Genomic DNA, 26,472 nt, shown 5'->3' on the forward strand with positions numbered 1-26,472 from the left:
ACACAACCTCAAGTCTCAGATGACATCTGATTATAATCTGTGCAAATGCCTGCTACCAGAGTACCTGGCTTGTTTTTCCAGTCAAGTTGAAATACCTATGTCCAGAGTTTCTACATCAGCTGCCGGATACAGATAGACACCACTGGATCCAGGACATTGCTACCCACAATGGTCCCTGGAATATTTAGACACAGACTATAACAGCAAGTGAAGAAACAAGCAGTTCCTTGCAGTCCTTGCTCAAATCTCACCTTTTCAAAGCAGCTTTCCAACCACCCTCTTGACTTAATGCTGTATTTGTACTCTCCCTGGCATTCCAGAGACCCCTACCCTGCTCTACTTGGTTTTACATGGTACTTATCGCTTTGTGACAATATATTATTTTCTTTCTCACACTTTTATTTTGTTGAAATATATATAACATGAAATTTACCATTGTAATCATCCTAAGTGTACAATTCAGTAGTGTCAGGTACATTCATGTTGTTAAGCAACCAACAGTATCCCTATCCTGCAAAACAGAAACTCTATCCACATTAAACAATGACTCCTTCTTCCCCCAGCCCCAAACCCAGGCAAGTATCATTCTACTTTTCATCTCTATGAACTGAAATACTCTGAGGACTTCTAGTCTAGGGTGATGTTTCATTCCTCATCCCAATTCATGCATGTTGTAGCATAATTCAGAATTTGTATCTTTTTAAAAATTTTGCTTAAATGATACTTTTTAATTATACAGAATAGTGGGTTTCATTGTGGCATATGTACATACATATGGCATAATTTGACCAATTTCGCTCCCCAGAACCGTCCTTGCCCACTCCTCCTCCTTCTCTATGACTTCCTTCCTCGGCCCTTATGGTCCCCTTCTATTTTCATGACACCCTTTTTCCCCTTTGTTCTTTCTAGCTTTCACATATCAGAGAAAATATATCTTTCTGAGTCTGGTTTATTCTACTTAAATTAATGCTATTAAGTACCATTCATTTTCCTGAAAATGACATAATTCCTTTTTTAAAAAAAATATATTTCTACTTGTAGTTGGACACAATACTTTATTTTTATTTGTTTTTATTTTTATGTGATGCTGAGGATCAAACCAAGCACCTCGCATGTGCTAAGCGAGTGACTCTACCGCTGAGCCACAACTTCAGCCCTGACAGAATTCCTTTTTTTAAAAAAAATTCCATTCTTTACAGTTGATGAATACCCAGATGGTTTCATAATTTGGCTATTGTGAATTGTGCCACTATAAACATGAGATTGCATGTTAACTTTATCTTTCTAATATATTTTTAGTTGTTGATAGACCTTTAATTAATTAATTAATTAATTAGTTTATTTATTCATTATTTATTTATATGTGGTGCTGAGAATCGAACCCAGTGCCTCACACGTGCTAGGCAAGAGGTCTACCAAAGATTAGTACAGCTGGATCATAAGATAGTTTCATTTGCAGTTTTGGGAGAAACTTCCCCACTGATTTCCAAAGTAACTGTACATTCCCACTAACAGAGTATAAGTTTTTCTTTTCCTTGTACCCTTTCCAGCATTTATTGTTATGTGTATCTTTGATGAATTCCATTCTTAGTGGGGTAAAATAGAATCTCAGTAGTAGTTTTGGATTGCATTTCCCTGATGGCTAAAGATATTGAACTTTCTTTCATATAATTGTTGGTCAAGAATACCTCTCCTTTTGAAAATGTCTGTTTATTTCATTGGCTCATTTATTAAATGAGTTATTAATTTTTTAGTATTGAGTTCTTGTGCTCTTTATATAGGGAATTTCTATCTTTTTAAAGACCCAATAAAATTCCATTATATGCATATACCACATTTTGTTATTTATTCATTTGTCAATGGACAATTGGATTACACCTTTTGGCTATTGTGCTTTATGCTGCTATGAACATGGGTGTATAAATATCTCTCCAAGGGTCTGCCTTCAGTTCTCTGCATCCATACATACTCAGAAGCAGGACTACTGGATCATATGGTAATTCCATTTTTAATTTTTTGAAGAACTGCTATATTGTTTTGTATAGCAGCTACAATCTTTTTTATTCCACCAATAATGTATAAATATTCCAATTTACCCACATCCTTATGCTTATCTCTTATTTTCTATTCTTTTAAAAATAGTAACCATTGTAATGGTTATGGGGTTAAATTTATTATTTTTATTTAGTATGTTGTCAGTTATTATGTTGTCTGTTCTTCCTAGCCTCACTACTGGTCCAGAATATAGGTCCCGTTAACACAGGCATCTTTGTTTTGTTCACTGTGTATCTCCTGCACTTAGAACAATGCTTAGTATACAGCAAGTGCTTAGTATAGACTTCCTATAAGAATGAGTGAATGGGGTAAAAGAAAACCCCATGAAAGTATACCATCCTTTCCTTTCCTGGTTTCTACGGCTTTGATCCTAGGATGTTTACATTTATGTTCCTATGTTACCCTCACACAAGAAATTTAGAATTTTTAGAAAGCAATTATCCCTTTAACAAATATTTTCTGAGAGTCTACGACATGCAGTTATTGTATTCATTACTATCAGGTGGAAATCCTGAAACACATGGAATCTAGTGTTTTTGCAGCGCTCAAGAAATTTATAGGAAAATCAAAGAGAAAATATGAAATACATAGAAAACTTAGTAATAGAATGGGGTATATTCAATATCCACTTGATATCTCCACTCAGCTATAACAACGATATCTTAAAAATGAACATTTCCCAAAGAGAATCAAGCTTGCCTTACTAACCCTACTTCTGTCCTATGTTCCTTGTTCATGAATAAACTGCTACATCCAGGTATTCAAGCTAGAAACCAGAGATTTATTTTTCCTTCTGCTCCAACTGGTACTCCCTTTTGCCCAACTGTTGATAATAATTACTTCTATGACTTGATTCACATATATTGAGCACTTACTCTATAAAAAGTTCTAAGTTCATTGCCTATGTTAACTTATTTATTCCTTGCAAGTAGATGAAATAGGATTTACCATTTTCAGCTATGATACAGATGAGGAAATAGGTTAAGTACATTGCCCAAGGTCACTCAGATAGAAGAGGATAGACCTAAGAATCTGTACCCTGGTAGTCTGGCTCCAGAGCCTATGCCCTAAACTTTTGTGCTATTTGGGAAATACTTTCTGTTTCAAACTGGTTTACTGGAAACCACTCTAAGATATTTGAGTCCACTTTCCAAAATGAGTAAGTGCATACAATTTTGATAATATAGAACCATCCAGATCCTTCATCTCCATTATGCAACTTGGCTAATGGAGATATCAATAGTCAAGAAGATTGGGTGGGTCTGGGACCTTACTGGGAACTTGCTCTTAAAAGTTCTATCAGCAATTGATTTTCCTGCTTTGATATTTTTTGTTTGAAACAGAATATGTCAGTAAAAGTTAGTTAATTGAAAACTGTTTAATTAAAGCTATAGTGTAGCAAATATAGTCATTATACATTATAAACATACATTATAAACACCATTAAAAATGGACAGCTTTTTCTCCTTGGAAGTTGTATTGATCTTAGAGGCAAAGTGGGATGGAAGGCACACGTCCCAAGTCCTATTCTTGTGAAATTAAATGAAGCATAACTTAAAAATAAACCACAATCCTTCTGGCACCAGCAGTGCCATCTGTAAAATGAAAAAAATAATAAAGGCTCACAAATTGGGATTTCTGAATTAAAATTGAAAAAGATGAATGTAACTGCAAGTATTAGGATGATTACAGGTACAGCAAGAGTCACTTTTGAGTTTTAACTCATTAAGTGCCATCATCCCAGATGTGGATACATACAAAAACCTACATTGAGCAACAAATATACAACTTATGGTAATTGTTGAAATAATTATTATATTCTTAGAATTCTGGGGGTTTTTTGAGGAAAGTAATAGGTGAATGAATGGAGTGCTTGAAAATATATATAAAGGGCACCTAAACTCTAGATTATGATTTCCAACCTATTTTAATGCACCTGTGTCAATTTCATTGGAATATTTGCAGAATTGAAAACTAGGGACTTAATGGATTAAGTTTATTAAGTGTTTTATAGACAATATTATATCGTTTTGCTATCACCTTAACATACAGATATGATACATTTTGCCAGATGTGGTGATATATGCCTGTAATCTTAATTTCCCAGCTATTCAAGTGACTGAGCTTGAAGCCAGTATGGGCAATTTAGTGAGACCCTGTCTCAAAATTAAAAAGGGTTTGGGATATAACTCAGTAGTACAGTGCTTTCCTAGCATGAGTGAGGCCCTGAGTTCCATCCCCAGTACACCCTCACCACCACAGATATATTTTTAAAGCCAAAAGGGGACATTTTAAAGCCTCCAACGTGACTTTAGCAAACAAATGATACAGTGCTAGCAAGAAGCTAATTGGGCAAATGCACAGATCATTGGAGCTAGGAAGAGACAAGCACTCTGTGTTACCAGAAAATTCAAGGTCAGCATTTGCAGTTTCATTTCCATCACCACAGCACTCTCTTTGACAAAGAATCATCATATCTACTGAAAAGTTGCATTCACCAACCAACTCGCTCTTTTAGCCTCATCCGCCACTGGTCTCTCCAGGGAATTCAGTTACTTCAACATTCCTCTTTTTATGTGACATCCGAAAAGATGCAAAAAGTAATAATAGTAAGCAAGAAGTGATTTCTTCTGAAGTATGAGTTTTAGATAAAAATTAATACGTAAAAGTATATCTTTACTGGGGAGTGGGGGAGTCTAAATCTCACCTGATTTTTAAAAACTACCCTTAAAATACTTGGTCAGCATAATGCATTGTCAGATCTATATGGGGTTTTCACTCCTCCCTTCCCCAACCCCCAATATAGGGTTGAGACTTCTAAAATGGACAAACAGCTCTGTCCATTCTTGCTGTCAAATCAGACCATTCAAAAACAGTGCCTGGGTTTGATTTTTCCTTTAAAAGAATGTGCTGTTAGTCAAACAACAAAAGAAAAACACTGGTGCACACATGGCCTGATCTTAACCAGGCAGATGACAGTGTGGCATCCTCTGTCAATCTTTCTAGAGACAGGCGGGCCTGGAACAGACTGTGCAGCTTCTGCCTGCACAGTTTATCAACTGGAAATTATTTCTGGTGACTATGGTTTCCCCTAAGCCATTCTTACTGCCCAATACATTAAGTATAACATAGTCATGAACATTAAAAACATCTTCTGTCAAGGAAGTTCTGTTATTCCTAATACCTTCAGATTTCTTCAAAAATAAAGAGAATTATGTGAATTGAGAATGAGTTAGTTAAAACTAGGGCTATGGTTCTTACTTTCTCCTCTGATTAAACTACAATGAATCTAAATTCAGCTCAATACAACACCTAATACCAGATTAGGAACTCATTAGGGACAGGCTCTGGTTTTGATTTCCTTTTATTTCCTTTGACCACTGCATTAAATATTCCTTTTCTCCCAAAATAAGAATGACTTTATTTAGTCCTACTGGCTTACCAGCCAACATACAAACTCAATGTAGGGCCTACTATGAGGCAAAAGGGAGAGTTTGACCTCCAAATCCTCTAGTAACCATCAGTGTTTAAAACATTTTCTCTTGTCATCTGCTTCCCAGAAATAGTTTGGTATCTTTGAGTGATAACATTTCCCCTTCCTTTGATCTGATTCATAGTCAAGAAGAGAACCATTTAGAGACCTACTGTGATCACAGGCAAAAAGGCTCAAAGAATTTCATTATGGGAAGAGCTATCCAGACCCCTTATTTAGGAAATGGCAAATATATTTCATCATTCATTCCAACCCCTATTGCTCAATGATAAGCCTGGAATAATGTATTGAGGGGCATTCTGGCCTGGACAGGGGCTCAGAGGGAATGTCTAACACAGGCTCCTTAAGGGAGGCCAGGCTCAAGAGAGAGCTGTGGCACTGAGCCATAACTTGCCATCCCTGAGTAAATACTATAGAGAGCTACATGGCTTGAGTTCTACTGTTTTTCCCACTAGACTTTTTTTTTTTTAAGTAGAAGTATCAATAATGAAAACCTAAAAATACTTGCAGCAGCAAATGTTAAGGAAAATACATGGTCCCTGAAAAGAACACCATCTGAGAGGTCTGTGTTGGCATAGTCTCATGAAGGGACAAAGGTGGAATTTCTGGGTTCTTCCTCAACTGCACCGTGATAAGTACTACACCTTAGTGCTCCACAGGTAAAAGAATGAAGAAAGAGACAGGTAGTTCTCCAGAAGTTACATGGCTTCCGTGATGGGACTGGGCTGGAAAGAGGGAAGGAAAGGAAACCGAGGCTTAAGAATCAGGCAAATTTCAGTGGTTCCAATGAGATAGAAAAGCATTAAGCAGAAAAGTCAATGTGATATTTGTTTTGAAAAGAAAAAAAAAATGGAAAAATCAGTTTCTTGAACTGGAACTAGAAAAACTCTTTTGACCAATTAATAAATAGTATCTACTTGCTTTCTGCTCTGTTCTTAACATTTGATAGCTGAAGTGGATGGATGTAAGACAAAAGACATGCTTACTTTCACAGATTATCTAATTTCTCTTTCACTCTTCTCTTTATAGCAAGCTTGGGTGCCAGGGGCTAGGTCAGATCTCTGGGGAGGCAGAATTAAGCTCCCAATGTATTCTTGGTGTTGTCAACCAACTGGCTCCCAGGTGAGAAGAACATTTTTGGCAGTAAGAGCAGTACACAGCAGGTGAGAGACCTCAAGAAAAGGCAAGGGACAAGAGGCAGGCACGTGGTTCTGGAGACAAATAAACACAATTAGCTGTGCTAGAAACTAACTGAAAAGACTCAGTGGGGAGATTTTGATTCCTTCTGCTAAGAGAGCAAACCAAAGAAAAATTCATTTCAAAAAAAGCTTTCTAGCTCCCTAGTAGCTGTCACCCAATGACAGTCACATTTTCTGCTGAGTCCTTTTTCACTGTGGATTATTTCTCCAACATTCTTCAAACAATGTAAAAATAATGGTTTGACTGCTTTGTCAGTTTTCCTGCCTAAATAGAATCCATTATTCTTTCAAGCTAGTCTTTTCATTCCTGGAGATGACCACTCAGGCTTTTCATAGTCATTCGGTGCCTTTGTACCTAAGACCCAATTTGCAGCAATGCTGGGGTGGCTGAATTCATGGAAATCAATAGTCATGTCCCTGGGAGTTTGCTTATAGTCCCAGGATCCAGTTCTATAGTTTGAGGATTAGCTACAGCAGAAGGGATCCAGTGACAACCATAGGGCACAGGACAGGCTCTGGAGTTAGGCAGTTTGGGTGTGCATGTTGTCTCTGCCTCTTACAAGTCGGGTGACCTGGGCAAGTCACTTAACCTCTTTGTGTCTCATGGTCCTCATCTGTAAAACAGAGATGAAAATGGTACCTCACCAATAGGATTGTTTTGAAGTGTAAGAAATTATAATAAGAGCCCTTATCTTTTAGAATCACATTCTCAAATATTCACAAATACTATATCTGAGATTAGCTTCAAAATAACCTGGAGGTAAAGTATGCACAAAGGTATGGCCATGGATTGATAATTACTGAAGTGGGAGGATGAGCACTTAGGGGCTTATTATACCATTCTGTCCACTTCTGTCTGTCTGAAAATTTCTATAGTGTGAGAGAGAAGAGAGAGAGCAAGAAAAAGACTACAGTAAAACTCTTAGCACACAACATGTGCTCAATAAATAGAATCTGTTATAGATCAGGAAGGGTTTTTAAAGACATTGTTCCCAGGTCACACGGGCATCATGAGACTAGCCTGCCTCTCTAGAGACATGCATGGGTCACCAGCATGAGGCAGAAAGGTAAGATACACTGAGAACTTCACTGTCACTCAAGGCCATCCATGAGTGCCCAATCTTTCACCATCAAAAATAAGAATAAAAAGTTGTTACTAGTTCTCTATGCTTTGGAAGTTTACTAAATCAACCACATTCATTAAGTATTTATTAGCCCATTTTGGCAGGGGGGGGTGGTATTATAGAGTATTGAACTCAAGGGCACTTAACCACTGAGCCACATTCCCAGTCCTATTTTGTATTTTATTTAGAGACAGGGTCTCACTGAGTTGCTTAATACCTTGCTTTTTTGCTGAAGCTGGCTTTGAACTCTCGATCCTCCTGTATCAGCCTCTTGAGCTGCTGGGATTACAGGTGTGCACCAATGTGCCCAGCTACCCCATATTTTTCACAGACACACACAATCACAAGTTAGCTGTAGATGAGCTGGTGGGTGACTCCAAACTGAGCTATCACCCCAGCCCGAAGAAAAACACTTCTTAATTTTCATGATCTGTTAGCAGTTTGCCACACATAACACATGGATTTGTAGGTATATGAAATAATGAAAAAAAAATTTTAATGAACCCACTCTAAACCCTAGGTTTATGCCTCCAGTAGGTTCGGGATAGCAATTCAGAGTCAGCCCCAACTTCTGAAATTTCTTAGGGTAATGAGCTGGACAGATAGAACTAATCTCCTCCTAACTAACCCCAGGCTAGATATTAAGGGAGCCCTTTATTAAATCAGGATTCCCAAACTCTATTTCATGGCCCCTCACAAACAAGGAATTTGCCATTCCAGCTCTGACACTAACTCTCATAGCCTTGGGTTGGCCACTTCATCTCTGTTTTCTCATTTGCAAACCCTCCCAAGGTCTTTGCAGGGATTAAAGATAAAGCAAGTAAAGTACATTGTATAATAATTGGAACATAGTAATTGCTCAAAACATAGTAATTGTTCTATGTCTCTGGGAGTCTTTATGTATGGTTATATTATTATCACTTTTGGAATTTGATTAGTGTTTAGACCCCAAGGTTCTCCAGGTCATGAGATAGATCGCCACATAATTAGAAACAGTTCAATATTTTCCTTCTATTTCATGTAACAAAACTTTGATGCAGGTGCATTGTCTTCTCCATAGAGCTGTGATATATGGATAACTATGTTATAACCATCCGTACATATATCCTATCCTATGTATGAATCACATAGCATAAGACATATAAATGTCCTGTAAATGTCTTGTGACATTATCTTTTAAACTGAAAGAAAACTATAAGAAGTAAAAAAATAAAGAGAAAAGTATGATCCAATTCAAGTCCAGAAAGACTATTGTTTTTATTATGGAATGCTTGTTGAATGTCACTCTCTATATATTGCTAAGCATGTCAGTGGATGGGAGAAATATAAATAATAAAGCTGGAAATCCCTTAACAAAGACTTTAATGGTCTTTGGGTTCTCTACAAAGGGAAGTAAACCTTATATACTCTTCTTAAAATCTTGATGTCATCCATTACCTCTATTATACATTAAAATTCATCATAATTATTATTAATTTGTTCATTCCACAAATACTGCTCTGATGTGGTATTGAATTCTCCACACACAGGAAAGTAGGGATAGTCTAAGAATAGTCTAAGAATAGACTATTGAAGCTTATGGTACTTTCTCAGACCTGTAGAGAAGAAAATCTCCCTTCAACCATGGCTCAGTTCAACCTGATCATCTAACTCAGTTGACCTAATGCAGCAAGAAGACTCCCCACCTTTGAGGAAGGGACATTTTTTAAATTTACATGAGATCACATGAAGTCTAACTCATCCACTATAAGCTTCTGAGCAGGTAATTAACTGATGCCCTCCAACTTACAAAGGGCTTGAGATTTGCTTTGCCTTGGTGGTGTTAGTCCTGCATACAAGCATTAAAAAGTCATGATAATTACTTTCTCCACCCATTTTTTGAAGCAAAGTATCATCTTTAAAACCCATCTCCAAACTACAACCTCCATACAGCAGGGATTATACTTTGCTTATCATTTCTTCCCCGTGTTTAGCACAGACCCTTATACCTGCTGGCTTCAATATTTGATAAATAAATGAATGAAAAGGTATCCTCTGGTTCCGAGACCACTGGCAAGTCTACCAAGATATCACTCCACAAGGGTTAGTGTTCAGGTTTCTCTTCAGCTAAGTCTACCCAAGTCACAGCATGAATTTCAATGATTCACAGCATTAGGTATCACAAACAGCATGGACAAGTGCCACAAAATAGGTCTGAGTAACAGAGGGGTTCTCTCTCTCAATCACTGGAGGGTAGAAGACTCCAAACACACAAGGAAAGCTGAATGAAAGCTTCAGGTAGTAGGGGCATTTTCTTCCTCCTTAAGAACCAAGGAGTCTTGGGGCTGAGGATATGGCTCAGCGGTAGAGTGCTCACCTCGCATGTTCAAGTCCCTGGGTTCAATCCTCAGCACCAAATATAAATAAATAAAATAAAGTTATTGTGTCCAACTACGACTACAAAAGTAAATTTTTTTTTAAAAAAAAGAAACAAGGAGTCTTTTGTTTTATTGTACTAGAGATTGAACCCCCAGGTACTTTACCCCAGAGCTACCTCCCAAGCCCATTTGTTGTTGTTATTATTATTATTATTATTATTTAATAATAGTGAGACAGGGTCTCATCAAGTTGTTTAGGGCCTCACTAAGTTGCTGAGGCAGGTCTTAAACTCGAAATCCTCCTGCCTCAACCTTCCTGGGACAAGTGTATACCATCATGTCTGATAAGACCAGGAATCTTAAATCTAGAGAAATGCCAACATGCTAGTACTAAAGCAATTGAGAATTTCATTTGGGTAAAGTCTACTCTACTCTTTGGGTAAGTCACAACTCTCTGCATATCAGTTTCCTCATCTGTGAGATGGGACTAATAATATATGTATTTCACAGGGTTGTTCTGAGAATTAAATAAAGTAATATAAATACATTTCCTGACACTGATAAATGCTCAGTTAACAGTAATTATCTTGTAATGCTGAAGCCAGACTAATATTCTACTTGTAGCTCCATTCTTTCTCATAGAGTCTGCTAAATCAGAAGAGGCGGAAAGATATGATGGACAGAGCCCTGTAGCAGTCATCAGAAGCCCTGGGTTCAAGTTCCTGTTTTTTCCATTTTCTTTTTAATAATTTTTAAAATAATTTTTATAGTTGCCAATGGACCTTTATTTTATTTATTTATATGCGGAGCTAAGAATCGAACCCAGTGCCTCATGCGTGCTAGACAAGCACTCTACCACTGGGCCACAACCCCAGCCCCTGTTTTTGCCATTTTCTCTTATGACTTTGACAAATTTCTTACCCTCTCCAATTTCAAGTTGTAAATTCATCATCTGCAAAAAATAAAAATAAAAATCAATATGATGGTATCTGCTCTTGGATGTCTCATAGGATGGTAGCAAAGATATAATTGACAAGATATATGAAAACACTTTGAAAACTATCCTGCAGATAAACACACAGATGTACTGAACAAGGTAAATTTATCAATATTAATTAAACACTGCTAAAACTCTAAAACAATGGATTTTTTTTTTAAACTTCTTTACACTATCCCTCATCAAAAGCAAGCCAGCATACACCCATCACTAAAGCAAAAGCTTAACAAAACAATGCTTCATTTTGATATTTTAAATTCTATTCTCTTTTCTCTCCTTTTTAAATGCTGGTCCTTAATTTCAGAAGGCAGTGGTTTTTGTCCTTCAACTTTCAACAGGCATCAGAATCATCTGAGAAGCATTTAAAAAATCTGATGCCCAGGCCCTACCCACTGAGACTGCATCAGTGGTTTGAGGTGGAGTTGGGGCAGCCCCAGGTTATCCTATTATACAGCTCTAAAGGTTTCTAGCTCACGGCCAAATAACCACTGTTATTTAGTCTCAGTCTGCTAAACACTCTGTGGCCTGGAGTTTGCCTCACCTCCACCCCCATCTCTGTCCTGAAGATCAGCATGTTACTGTGAATTGATTACTCACTCATATGGCTCCAGGGTGGTGAGGAAAAACAGAAAGAAATGGAGATTGAAGTGGAATCTGGGCTTTCCCCTCTCAGATGGCAGGATAATGCCATGCAAAACAAAAACAAACGTGGATTGGAATATTTTGTTAAAAGCAAGGAGATCCCCTGCAAGTATTCTGTGCTCAATACAAGGAGCTAAAGAAAAACCGAGAGAAACTGCCAGTCCTCCTTGCCTGCTCACACAGCAGAGGAAGCTCACACCAAGAGTAGACAGGGATCTGAGAAGAGCCTTCTGTAGTCTGGGAGATAAGCTCAGTGAGAAGGAGCGCCATAGCCTGGCTGTCTCCTTCTTCCAGGTGTAGCCCAGAAGGAAACAGAAAACTTCATCCTCGGCTCATCTTTCCTCTATACAAGACAAGTCTGAAGAACTGTCCTGTTCATTTGGTTGGGGTGACCTGCAGACCTTATCTAGCTGTTGGTAGAACTTGGGCCAGAATGCAGAAGGAACAAGAAGTATATTCCTCTCCCCTACTTTTGGACCCAAGGATAGATCAAGAAACTTGGCTTCTTTCTGTACATAATGGGTTAAAAAAAAAAAACAAAGCTATGTCTGTTTGAAGCATAGTCCCTAGGTCTTAACCCAGATCTACAAACCAGTCATAATACTAAGAGTAACCATTTAATAAGGACCTCCAATGTGTTCAGCACTTCATAAACACTATCATTTAATTTCACAATATCTCTGCAGATGTGCATGTTATAGATGTTCAGGTTGAATAATTAATCTAGATAGTACAGTCAATACCTGGGTGCCAGGGTGCTAGCACAGGTTAATCCTTATCCCAAATCCCAGGTTCTAGGCCAGGGTTTCTCCACACCACTGACCAGAGTGTTCTTTATTGTTAGGGGCTGTCCTGTGCTTTTTAGGACGCCTAGTAGCATATCTGGCCTCCACCCATTAGATGACAATAACATCCCTCCCTACTCCAGTTACAACAATAAAAAATGTCTCCAGACATTACTAGAAATCTCCAGGGGGTGGGAAAGATCAATGTCTCTCTTCATGAAGAACCACTGTGGTGGGATAAACCACCCTGTATATTATGTTCCATACTTGACAAGTACATAAGTCATCATTAAGAAGAGAAAGCAAGAACCACACACAACCCTCCAGGAAAATATTGCTAGAGTTACAATTCAGTGAGTACTTTCATAGATATCACTTCTTTTCATAGCATCTAGATACACAGAGATCTCATCCTAAAAGAGTTAATCAACCTCAAAAATATTAACACTTTCAGGGCTGGGGTTGTGGCTCAGTGGTAGAGCATTCATCTAGCACGTGTGAGGTCCTGGGTTTGATCCTCAGCACCACATAAAAATAAACAAACAAAATAAAGGTGTTGTGTACAACTAAAAAATAAATATTTTTTTAAAATAATGAACACTCTTGAGAGATCTACCTGTTTAGACTTCTCCAGGAAATTGAAAGAAAAGAACTTACAGTGAAATCCATAGTAATGCTTAGCCCTATAAGCCATTAAGAGAAAAACCTTTGACCAACAATGTACAGTCATGAGAGAGCACATTATGTGAACTTCTGGAGGTCAAAGCCTGTGTCTTGTGTCTCTCTCCAACTCTAGCACTTGCTAAAACCCAGGGAATTCTCATAAAAGGTTGAGTATTTCATGAAACACAACCTGTTTCATAGCAATCCCTTAACATCTGATTAAAATTAGCATAAAATTGTTTTTCATCTTGCTAACATATCTATATATTAAGTAAAATACATAAATTTGAAAAAATTCACACCAAGATTTACAAAAGAGCTGAGAATTTAGTGACAAGCCATTCTTCCATGTCCTTTAAAAAAACAAAGCCTAGCAAACTCATGTTTTAACTAAAGGGATATTTACTGGAATCATCCTTTTCAATATATGGCAAGAGAATGATAACTATTTCATTAGAAAAATATTTTCATTGGATCAGGGAAAAAATTATAGTAGAGGCTTTAAAACTCATTTTTCCTTCAGATTTTAACTACCATATCAAACTGTAATGCATAGTCCTAACTGGTACATTCATTTTTAGAACATCAGGATTCAAAATAAAGTAACTAACTGGTTGTTTTTAAGGTTGCCCTTTAAACACTCCTAAAATGATAAGAGGATAAAAACAAAATATTATCATGTACATATTCAGTTGTTACAACTCAGATAAAAGGAAAATCGTTACTTGAAAAATTATAAGTTTTCACATGGATTCAAAGAAATGTTTATATAAAGCTACCAATAAATAATTTTAATAATAAAAATAGACCCTCTATGCATTCATTATATGTCAGGCACCAAGCTAGGTATTCTACATGTATAAATCTTATTTAATCTTTATCACAACCCCATGAGACACATAACTATTAATAATTTCTTTTTAAGGTAAGAAAACTGAGGCTGAAAGAAGTGAAACAACTTGTCTAAGACCACAGCTAGATCAGATTTGAGCCATGACTGCCTGAAAATTTATGACATATAATCTAAAAAAGGGGGGGTAGAATTTATGGAAATAGAAGAAAAGCTGCATGTTCAGTTAATTTCTCATGTTGCATGGCCTAGAATCCTAAAGTTGAAAGGAATTTTCAGAAATCATTCTCTTCCACTTGCTTCTGTAAAATTCTTTCATATGAAGACTCAATAACAAGGCATTACTTGGAATAAGTGGCTTTCTGAGTTTCTTTTTTGTGTGTGAGAAAACAAGTCTCTTATTTGTTTTGCTTTCTGAAAATATGCTGTAATGGAAACTGCCTAGCAAAGAATATCAAGAAGGGGGAAAAAGAAAGGTTTATTTCCTCTAGCCCAATATGCCATAAAGTATAACAATAAACTGATACAACCAGGTTTTATTCTCACACATACTAGAGCATAAATACCCAAGTGAGGATTGTACTTTGGAGTAATTATTTTTCCCATTCTGAAAACATATACCTTTTAGAATTACCAGCCCTTCGTGAGAATTTTCATTATTTTAATGGGCACACTTTATATTATAACCTCAATTCTCTACTCCAGAAGCCCAAGTTGGCCCCACTAGGTGTTTGGCTCCTTCCCAACTGAAGAAGGTTGACCATCACTGAGGCAATTTGGTAAATGTGCTGCAAACTCAGAAGGCAACTACAAAGCAGGAGCTCCAAAATTATTCCCAGCAATGACAGCATCACTAAGATTAGTACGTGGTTTGCCAAGAGGAGACATCTGAAAGGGAGAAATACTCATCTGAATGTATAAATACTGGCATATTTATTTTAACATTTGGATAAAGAATTGGAAGCATCAGCCAGCTTTATGCCCAAGTGAATAAATATGCTGCTGCAATGATAATGCAGATTTTTGGTGCAAGATTCTGACCACTTAATAACACATATACCTCCTTAATGAAACAAAACTTGTCTTAAAATGATACTTGCAAAATGAATACTTCCCTTTCCCTTTAACTTGCATAATTACTGAGGAAATTTCCTTTTTATGAAGAAGCTGGGGAGATCAGAACCAGCAACAAATGCTAGTGGCCAAAACACTCCTCCTTGAAAGTTCATCAATCTCAGTGTGTGTCAGAAGATGGACCTATACACTTAGCACAGAAGGAAGAAGGAGGGAACACCTTTTCTCTGTCCCAAACCTAGGTATCTTGCAATGAATAAATCCACTTAACAGGATTCACAGATCCTGGGTCTTCCTGAGTAGCTGTTAGAGCAAATAAACTAATTACAATACACAATTAGCAATATACGATATATTAATAAAAGGTAGTCAAACATTATTTAAATAATTGAAGGGAGTTGTGCACCCAAGACAACAGAAAATAAAAAAATAAACTATCAGATCAAGCTCTGCCATCTGATCGTTTTTATATACACACTTGGTTACCCCATCCCATTAAGTGCTAAGGCCAAGCAGTCTGGCTCCGTTTCAGTTGACTTGGCCCAGGGTATAGCAGCTCAGGGATGGGTACAGGCTGTGGCTGATCTTAACAGGGCAGTCAAGGGCAGTCGACCTTCCATACAGGCAACTTCCTATTAACTGCAGTAAAGAGAAACTTCACTGATACAAACAATCCCAAACTACAATACCTCGTGTTTACTGGGCTGTGGAATGTAGTGCATTTGTGGGCTGGTGTGTGTGTGTGTGTGTGTGTGTGTGTGTGTGTGTGTTGTCGGTCTCCTCCAGTTTTTACTCCAAAACAGCCTCTGAGGAAGCAGAGGAGCAAGTAGTGTGTGTATCTAAAAATTACACACACATTTATTATATGAGTTACGCCTAAAGTACACATACTATAGATATTATCTGTTTATTTGAAATCTCACTCCGTAACTATTATTTCTATCACAGACTCTTCTGATCGGGTCCCTGGAATAAATAATTTTTAAGCCAGGTCAGAAATATAGGTACAATTTAGAACAAGATAAACAGCCCAATCCAGACCGCAGGTCTCCTTGGCCTTCCTCCTGTCCATCAGTACCAGGGGCGCACGCAGCTACACAGCAAGCTGTGATGCTCTGGCCGCCTCCAGGTCCTCACACCAGGGCGCCCACAGGTAACTCCCAGTAGGTTCCTCCCGGAGGTCTGAGAGCCTTGGTTCCCTACTCTTCTCTCTCTGGAGTTACCCATTCTTTCTCTCTCCAGCAGATGCCCTCTCGAGGTGTCAACGACCTGGTTCCAGGAGAGGATTGCTTTCTCATGGCTGACAGGTTCCCTGTGTCCCAGCCCCACTAGCCACTTCCGACACCCAGCCGCAGCATTCTCCACCCTCCAACCCCACCCACCACCCCGCCCATAAACCAGCCGCCCCCAATTCTCAACACAGCTCGGATCTTTGCACCCATCACTTCCATCTTCTCGGAGAAGAACCCCCATATTTCCAGCAAGAAGCTACACGCACCGCCCAACCCGGCTCTTTCCAGGGCTCCCTCCCTCGAGTCCCCCCTCCCACCCCGTTCTTCTTCTCCGGGCACTCCCCTCTCGGGTTCAGTTCCCCTCAGTCCTGCGGAGGGCGCCCCAAGAATGCCGGCAGGGCGCCCCTCGTTCCGCCCTCCCAATCTTCCGCGTGTCGCGATCCTGACATCTACCCCATCCCCAGTTCTCAGGACTCCGGCTCCGTAGCTCCCAAATATCACAGACAACCCCCACCACCACCACCCCAGCCTTTCCGAGCTCTGGGCTCCCCAACACCACAGTCTTGCCCGGTATTCTGCCTTCTAGGTTCGGTTACTGAAACTCTCCAACACCGGCGTCCTAACCCTAGCCCCGGGTTCGGGTTCCCCAACATTGCGGTTCTGGACCCCCCTTCAGCCTCTAGTCCTGTAACTCCCCAATGGCGCGATCCTGCCATCCCCGCCTGCTGAACTCCGGCCCGAGGCTCTTCAGCATCCCCGTCCTGATCCCCAGCCCTGCCCGCTCTTCGCCTTCGGCGGCGGGACTCACCCGCAGCGGCGGCGGCCGAACGGGTGCGCGCAGCCCGGCCGGGTCCAGCCTGAACTCCCAGCTCAGCTCCCGGTTACCAGCCTCCTGCAGGCGACTGACTGCCGAGGACTCAGCACGGGGGAGCGGCCGGGAGGAGGAGATCTGCGAGCGCTGGCTCCGCCCCTTCTCGGCCCAGGGGCGGGATGCGCAGCCCAGCGCAGCCCAGCGAGGCCCAGCGCAGCCCCAGCGCACACCCGACTGCAGCCGCCACTGCTGCCAAGGAAGTTGACTGACGCTGCTTCCTTCCACTGGGGGCTCAGACTCTTGTAATCACCTTTGCAAAAGAAAAAACAAACAAACCAAAAAAACCCCAACAACAACAACAACAATCCGTGGGTTGAGGATAGGACCAGCCAACCGCACTTAAGATTCTTTCCAGGAACCCATCCCAGGGGGCTGTTTCCCAAATCTCTCGGGAGGGAAAACAACAAACCTAAGCTGCCATTTCAAGACTGACTTAAGTCCTGGCCTTCATTCTTTCACCGCCCTGTTGTGAGCATTGAGGGTCATGCCCATGAAATAAATCATGCTGTAACACATCACGAAGGTCTTTGCAAACACACGCGTGCAAGGCTTATCACACAAACCCACATCTTACACCATCAGGCCAAGAAACCCACTTCTACCAACCCGTCTTCCATATAGAGAACTCCATTAGGTCCTGGCACCAGTGACCCGACTTGCCCCTCACCCACAATGCTCTATTTTCCCATGAGAAAAATACACTTAAGTAGAAGGACCATCAGTTAACCAATCGAATTGGTTTTGCTGTTACAGAGCAGTCTGTATTTTTTAAAGAAAAGAAACAGATCCAATCCTGCGGAATGGGCTGTTATTAATGTTACTATAGGGGTTCCACCCACCTCATCTCACTATTCTGTGACAGGCCTAATTTTGGTCCGTTGATTCCTAGAACTTTTCCCTTATACTACCTTGTTTTAGTGACACGTCTAACTACATTTCACACTTTTTATAATGTTTTTCCTGTTCAAAACATTTTTAAAGTCATTATTTGATTTATCCTCAGCAAAACATCATGAAACAAAGAAAGCAGATTATCTAACAGGACTATTTCAATTCCATAAATGAAGACATTTTAGACTGAGCAGTTACTTGGCAGGTTTGAAGCACAGTCAGAATCAGGAAAATTGTCAGGGAACTTCTTCCATATCCTCAAAAATATGGGCCTTTAACCTTAATTGGCATTCATTTGTTTTTAAGCCAAGATTACAATTGTACAACAGAGTTGATGAAGAGAAGGTGAAAACTCCCTCCTCTGCCACTCTGAGCCTCTCAAGAAACAAAATTACAGGCCAGGAAATCAAAAGTCCTATTCACAGTCTCAGTCCAACTACAATGATCTATCCAGTAAGAACAGAGAAGCTGTGAAACGCATTGTTGATGTTCTTGCATGTTTTTTTTTCCTCCAGATTTCTCTATCTGGAGTATGAAGTTTTACTAGGAGACTAACAAATCCTCTAATCCCTTTTCAACTGTTCTTTTTCACCTTTTATCAAAAGGCAGGTGTAAGCCTACATGTAAAGTGTAATGGATGTCAGGCATTGGTATCTATGTGAGAGAAAGTTTTGTTTACCAAATGAAGCTATCTGGAGCCACTAAATTAAGAATAGTAATTTCTCCTAGAGCTTGGTGTCAAACACCTGAAATCCCAACTACACCAGAAACTGAGGCAGTAGGATTGCAAGTTTGAGGCCAACCTGGGCAGCATAGTAAGATCCTGTCTCAAAATTAAAAAAAAAAAAAATGGAAAGGGCTAGGGATATAGCTCAGTGTGGGAGACCCTGGGTGGGGGTGGGGGGGCAGAGATAAAACAAAACAAAACAAAAAAGCAGGCGCTTTATGCCTGTTAAAATTACTTGGTTTCCTAATCTCGGTGACTCAGGAAGCTGAGACGGGAGTATCACAAGTTCCAGGACAGCCTCAGCAATTTAGCGAGTCCATAAGCAACCTAGTGAGAACCAGTCTCAAAAGAAAAAAAAAAGGACTGGTGATGTGACTCAGTGGTAAAGTACCCCTGGGTTCCATCTTTAGTACCAAAAACAAAAAAACCCTACTTGATTTCCATGCAAGCCCCTTCCATTTTCCACTGTAAGGTGATAGCCTACTTCACTTTAGGCGGAAAGTAATATTTTGGTAATTCTGGAAAAAAGAGTTTGAGAGTGATTTTTGAATAATAATTTATTATTATTTCTATTTTTGAATAATAATTAAAGCCTATTAATCCTGAATTAAAAAATCAAGATGCTCTTTGGTCTATGGAAGGAATTGCACTGCCAAACCTCTCTTCATGTAACTTTCCAATTGTGAAATAAAATTTGACCTGGGATTTTTCTAAAAAAAGCTGGAAATAGGCAAAAAAAATCTTGGATATTGCAGTATGTTCTCAATAAGAAGGCTGACCAGTCACCACTTCCCTTTCAGATTGCCCTTGAAAGCCACAGACATGGGCAACATGCAAAATGATTTTTAAAAAGATATGCAAAATTAAAGAGTTATTTTGTCCCTATCTCTAACAAAATAATTTGGTCTATTTTTTGTGGTATACATACTAGACTGACACTGTTTTTTATAATACTTTTACTTTGTGTTTACATGGCATCCCTTTCCAAGGAGCTTCAAGTGCATGTGATGGCATCTTGTTACTAAATTTCATACATTCATGTGAAGTACAAAGGGATGGAAACATGAAGAATTGGAAGTGTGGCTGAGATAAAATCATTTGCCTGGAAATATCCTGGTCTATATTGGTTTCTACTGGTCCATCCTAAATGAGACCTATAATAAGACCTACTAGTGGAAACTTATACAATATATAGAATTGTTTAAAAGCTCTAGTTATTATTGTTTTCCTTTTTACATCTTTTTTATTTGTTCTAATTAGTTATACATGATAGTAGCAAAATGCGTTTTGATTCATTATACACAAATAGAGTATACCTTTTCATTTCTCTGGTTGTAAACAATGTAGAGTCACACCACATGTGCAGTCATACATTCCACCATGGTTCCTGCTCCCATGCCCCCTCTCCTTCTCTCCCTCCCCTTTGCCCAAAGTTCCTCCATTCTCCTAATACCCCTCCCCCGTTATGATCAGCATCCACTTATCAGAGAACATTTGGCCTTTGCTTTTTGGGGATTGGTTTTCTTCGCTTAGCATGATATTCTCCAATTCCATCCATTACCTGCAAATGCCATAATTTTATTCTCTTTTAACGATGAGTAATATTTCATTGTATATATGCACCACAGTTTCTCTATCCATTTATCTGTTGAAGGGCATCTAGGTTGGTTCCACAGTTTAGCTATTGTGAATTGAACTGCTATGAACATTGATGTGGCTGTATCACTATAGTATGCTGCTTTTAAGTTCTTTAGGTTAGACTGAGGAGTGGGATAGTTGGGTCAAATGATAGTTCCATTCCAAATTTCCTAAGGAATTTCCATACTGCTTTCCATAGGGGTTGCAGCAATTTACGGTGCCACCAGCAATGTGTGAGTGTACATTTTTCTCCACACCCTCGCCAACACTTATTATTGCTTGTATTCTTGATAATTGCCATTCTAACTGGAGTGAGATGAAATCTTAGAGTAGTTTTGATTTGCATGATCTAATTACTAGAGAAGTTGAACATTTTTTCATATATTTGTCAATCGAATGTATATCTTCTTCTGAGAAGTGTCTTTTAGTTTCTTAGATCTTCATCATGTTGGATTACATTCTGACTTCCTTAACCACATTCCTAAAGTGCAAGAAATAAAATCAAGAATCAATACATGGGATTGATTCAAACTAAAAAGCTTCTTCTCTGCAAAGGAAACTAGAACATGAAGAGAGTGCCTACAGAGTGGCAGAATATCTTTACTACACGCACATCAGATAGAAAGAGCTCTAATCTCCAGGATATATAAATAACTCAAAAACAATAACACCAAAAAGAAAGAAAGAAAGAAAGAAAGAAAGAAAGAAAGAAAGAAAGAAAGAAAGAAAGAAAGAAAGAAAAGATAACCCAATCAATAAATGGGCTAAGGAACTGAACAGACATTTCTCAGAAGAAATAGAATTGATCAACAAATATATGAAAAAAATGTTCATCATCTCTAGTAATTAGAGAAATGCAAATCAAAACTACTCCTTTTTACATCTTATGGAAAGACTACCATGGCAAAGAAAAGGAGAGCACTTTGAATACTGGTTAAAAGTGTGAGCTTGGAAGTTAGCTCAGCCTGAGTTTGAGATCCAGAACTACTGTTAGAACCTTCAGTGAATAATTGAACCTTTTTGCATTTCAGGATTTGTAGCTGTAGCTGTAAGCATCATCCTACCCCTGCATCTAGTTACTGCTCAAATTAAATAAAATGACCCCTGTTATGCACTCAGCATTGTGCCTATCACATGATATGGTGATAAGTGTGGGTAAAAAGGCAATTCCTTAATTCAAGTGTTATTTATGAGATCTTTGTTTCAATACTTTCTACTTGAAGAAAATATACTACTTAAGGGAACTACTTGGGAAGAATTTGGAGAAACCTGAACATCTATACTTCTGAATCCTGAAATCAAATCTATTGATTCCTTGACATTCCATCATGAAAGAAGCCTCCATCCTGGTTCTCCTATTGAGACTCCCTGCCAACAGCCAACTGGGGAAAGCAGCTATGATATTAAGTTCACCTCTTTCACATACAGGATGCTGAAGAACTATGGTTCAATCAGTTTTAAAATAAATAAGAATAATAGTTTCCTTGTACCGTGTGGCTATTTTATCTAATTTAGTGATAGAATGGTTGGGGCTCCCTAAAGCTAATTTGATTTTCTTCTACAGTTTTTCACTCTGTTTTTTTTTCCTTTTCACTTCTAAATAACAATTATGAGAGCAAGTCAATTGACTACTATAAACAAAAGAGAAGATGGAGAAATTGTTCCTGGGCCCTCAGTAAACTTTAAAATTATGATGCCTTACATCTGATCTCCCACTCTCTGCTGTAACTAGTTTGTGATTGAAGAGTTTCAGATGCCAAACTATAGGAATGAATGATAAAATGACCAATCAGGAACTTTTTATATTATTAACAAAGTAATGTGAATTCCTAAATTGCAACAACATTTAATGTGTGTGTTAATTCTCACACTGGCTCTTAAACAAAAATTTAGGAAATACAGTGCATAATTGTGTCACAGTTTTAATGGCAAAAATATGGATATTTGTAACTAAAAAGCCTCATAATGAATGGCTATGACTCCCGCTCTTTAAAGGTCTTGTCAATTTCATTCATTTCATTCATTTTGCTCAAGATTCTTATTCATTATATCCTCGGGGAGAGAAAGAGGTGCACAACCCCTGAGCATATGGAAAATGAGAAGAATTGAACTTCAGACTGATGCCAAAAATTTGGAGAAATAAAATGTTTTTTACTCAGCTCAATTCCATTTCAATCTGGACAATGTTATAAAAGAAGATTTTGGAGGGAACTTTCTCAGATTCAGGACCAGAGAAGGAGAGTTGCGTAAACTCGCACAGGATGAGAAAACTGAGGCCTGAATTCCTGGGCTTTGTCACACATCCAGTTAGTGTGCTGATAACTGCATAGAAGTGCGCAACTCCCAGTGGCTCATTGCGGTCCATCATTTATCTTCTCAGTTAGGCTAATGAGCAAAGGCACAGATTGCCCTTTGTTGGACTGCTGAGGGTCAGAATCCCCCACAGGGACAGAGTGTTCTGTCCATAGCTCTTTAGTTGAAGCCCATCTCAGGAAGACTTATCTTGGCTCTCAGTCCCTTTTAATAGAATGGGAAGATGAAAATGGCAATCTTGGACAAGAAGAGTAACAATTGCATTATTCATGCTTGATTCTGGCTTGGTTTCAGGATTTTAATGATTTAAAAAGAAAAAAAAAATCAATCCAACAATTGACCAGTATAATTCAGCTCATGTTTACTGAGTCTGGTTTCACTGTGGAAAGGTTAGCTGGGGAGCCAGAACTGGCCATCTGTAAGGCCTCTCAAAATAGATGAGACTGAGGTAAAGTCACAGGACAGGAACAGATGTACGGGGAGTCTTCTTCAGTTCATATTTGTATCCCTATGGATGATGGAAAAGTGTTGGGTTTGGCCAAGGGTGACCTCTGTTCAGCATCTTGATGTAGCATCTTGAGCTGATTTCTCTTGTGATACATATGGATTATTTTATATTTCTCTTTTTACTTCTTTGGCTCCTCCATTAGACTGTAAGCTCCTACAGAATTAGATTTATGCACGTGATATTCACAGTCATACCCATATGACATAGCACATAATGTGTGCTGAAAAAATAATGTGACCGCTTAGCACATCAGGAATCTACTTGGCCAAGAAGTTCATGATCATTTGCTCCAGAACCCTTGGAGGATGCTACAATGATCTAGAAATGGACTAGAAGAAACAGATATACACCAGGGATGAAAACAATGAGGACAGAAAAGCAATTAAGGAGAAACATGTGTCCCCATCTGAAAGAAAGGGAGACACTAAGAAAAAAGAATGAGCAGGAGTAATTCTGAGTCCCTGATAGGATGTGCTAAGTAGTAGACTACTCAATTTTTTAAAGTATTGAATTAAACTGAAGTAAACTGAGTGGCAAGAATTTGGCCCACTGAAGGAACATCCTGTATAGATCAAAGTAAGGTAAAATTCTCCTCTCTTGAGCATCTGAGAAGGACCCTGAAAACCACTCTGGATACAAAGGCCCAACTTTGTGGAGTCTGACCAGGCTTTGTTGGGTTTTTCGCCCTGATGTTTCTGAGAGTGTCCAAGAATCACCTGACGGCGTGGGGATTTTAACCAAAGTCTTAGAATTTTGGCAACACTAAAGGGAAGTACTAGCAGGAAGCTCACAGGGTATGTAGTCCCTGAAGTAAAATATGATGACTGGAGACTAAATTAACTCTACTTAATCATGCATGTGATGGAATACTTACAGTCTTCAAAAATCATATAGAACACATGACACGGAGAAATATGCAATCTGTTTTTCTATAATTTCGCAAGGCAAAGCAGAATATCGTGCAGCATGATTAAATAAATATACATATCAAAATAAGAAAAAAAGAGAAAGAAAAAGCTGTACATACGTAATGACATTTCCAAAACTTAATTTTTTAGTATTTTTTAAATGTCCTTAATAAAATAAATACATAAATGAACGAATGCTGTTGTTCATTGCTCTGTACCAAAGTATAATTCTAATGGGCTACAATTAATTACATATTATCATAGGACAAAAATATAGTGAAGTCAATTATAGCAATTGCAATGGTGATGTATGGGTGCTTTGTGAGCAGCCTGGGCTTACGAGCTCATAACAACAACAAATAGGAATCTTTATTGTCTCTCAAATTAGATGCTAAAGGAGGTAAGCTGCTAAAGGCGACCATAAACTGTCAGAATACTCCATCATTAATGGTGCAGCGGGAATGGGTGGCAGAGGGGTCAGACTCCACACACTCAAACTTCCAGGAACCTGAGAGGCTCTTGGAGGGGACACTGAGGGGACACATAGGCAATGTGTCCCTTCTCCTCACTACTTAATGGGCACAACTGGCTCCTTCAACAAGTTGCGCTGGATCTGAGCAGTCTCCCTTCCTCCCACATTCCTCTTTAAAGGCAACATCTCTGTCCTATCTATTAAATCAAAGCTGAAAGAGAATTATGTCAGCTGCTCTAAATTTTTTTTGTGACTGTGTCCGGCAAACTTTGCAGCAGGATGGGACCTGCTTTAAATCTCTCTCTTCCTCTTTAGACAAATCCAACGAGCTCTGATCCCTCTATATTTCTAACATAGGTTAGAAGGAAAGCACCTTATTAGGATGCCCTGGGAACCCTGAATAAGAATTAGTCTGGGGACAAAGAGACACAATGCTGTTATTCAATATGCAATATTCTATTATTAATTCTTTTGTCTATCCAGGAAATATTGATTGGAAACCTCCTAGGTACTAAGACCCAGATAAAGAGATTAATATAATGCAATCCCCACCCTCCCATTTAGTAGAGAAGACATATTTAAACAAATAATCACAGTATTGTGTTACAGGACTTAAGAGAGGTACACTGGAAGTTAGGGAAAACAAAAGGGTCATGTAGCTCTCTAGTCACCTCATGTTTTAGTGCTGGGAGGGTTAGCAACAGCTCTAAGGTGAGTCATGAAGCTGAGTCTGATATGTGGACAATAGGTGTGGAAAGGCTTCCAAGCCAAGGGCAGCAAGTGCAGAAAGCACAGAGGCACATAGCAGCACAACACTTGCAGGAAATGACAATGGCCAGCTTGTAGGGCACGTATGGGTACAACTCCTGCTCACCTCCTTCAACACAGAAGGGAGACAGAACAGTCCATGACCAAATGCTTTTACTATGAATCACTTAATCATACATAGGGAATGTAAAAAAAAGTAAACACAGTCCTTTATTTTTGGCTCCAGGGGATGTTCTGACTCATGTAAAATCCTTAGTAAAATAGGTGTTCAAGAGGGGCTCCTCCCCACTCACCCCACCAGTCCCTCTAACTAGCACCCATGTGTAGCATCCATTTCCACAGTGGCCCTGTGGCCTTGTAGGAGCAAAGGTCAACCAGTCATCTTTCCTCTCTGATTTCCTCTCCTCTCTCCTTCTCCAGTTCTTTAATCCATTTAAATTTTCTCATTCTCTCGTCTTCCAGCTCTGCTCAGGACTCCACCTCTTCTTATAAAACTGTCTTAGTTTTTTTTTATTCACTTCTGCTGCTGGACTGGGTCAGAAGCTTCAAATCTAGAGGTTGGGGAAGAGAGCCCATGAACTGGTCTCAGGGTCAAATATCTAAAGAAGATCATCAGGTCTTCCACGTGGTCTAGTTTAGCTACCTGCTAACAAAGCATTTGCTTATTTTATTATTATTATTATTATTATTTTGGGGATTGAACCCAGGGGTTCTCTACCATTGAGCTATACCCCAAGCCCTCTTTGTTTTTTATTTTGAAATAGGATCTTGTTATGTTTCGGCCTTGAATTTGAGTGCTTCCTGCCTCAGCCTCCTGAGTCGCTGGGATTATAGCAAATTATTATATTAAAAGAAAATCTGACAACTTCTCTACCTTAGGTAGTATTCTCAGCTTGGTGATGCAC

General features: G+C 39.0%; 1 protein-coding gene across 5 annotated transcripts in view; it reads right to left on the minus strand.

Moving 5' to 3' along the window:
• Paqr8 (progestin and adipoQ receptor family member 8) overlaps window positions 1-17,438 on the minus strand; it is a 45,647-nt gene extending 28,209 nt beyond the window's left edge. For 3 of the 5 annotated variants that reach the window (XM_078019897.1, XM_078019900.1, XM_078019901.1), the window contains exon 1: window positions 17,280-17,438. The gene's annotated coding sequence lies outside the window, so the exon portion shown is untranslated. Of the gene's footprint in view, window positions 1-11,149; window positions 11,181-11,822; window positions 11,894-17,279 lie in introns of all 5 variants that reach the window. The other 2 variants (XM_078019899.1, XM_078019898.1) reach the window with 2 other exon arrangements.
• Window positions 17,439-26,472: the final 9,034 nt, after the last annotated feature.

This window comes from Ictidomys tridecemlineatus, chromosome 8 (genome assembly GCF_052094955.1).
Source record: "Ictidomys tridecemlineatus isolate mIctTri1 chromosome 8, mIctTri1.hap1, whole genome shotgun sequence".
Taxonomy (NCBI): domain Eukaryota; kingdom Metazoa; phylum Chordata; class Mammalia; order Rodentia; family Sciuridae; genus Ictidomys; species Ictidomys tridecemlineatus.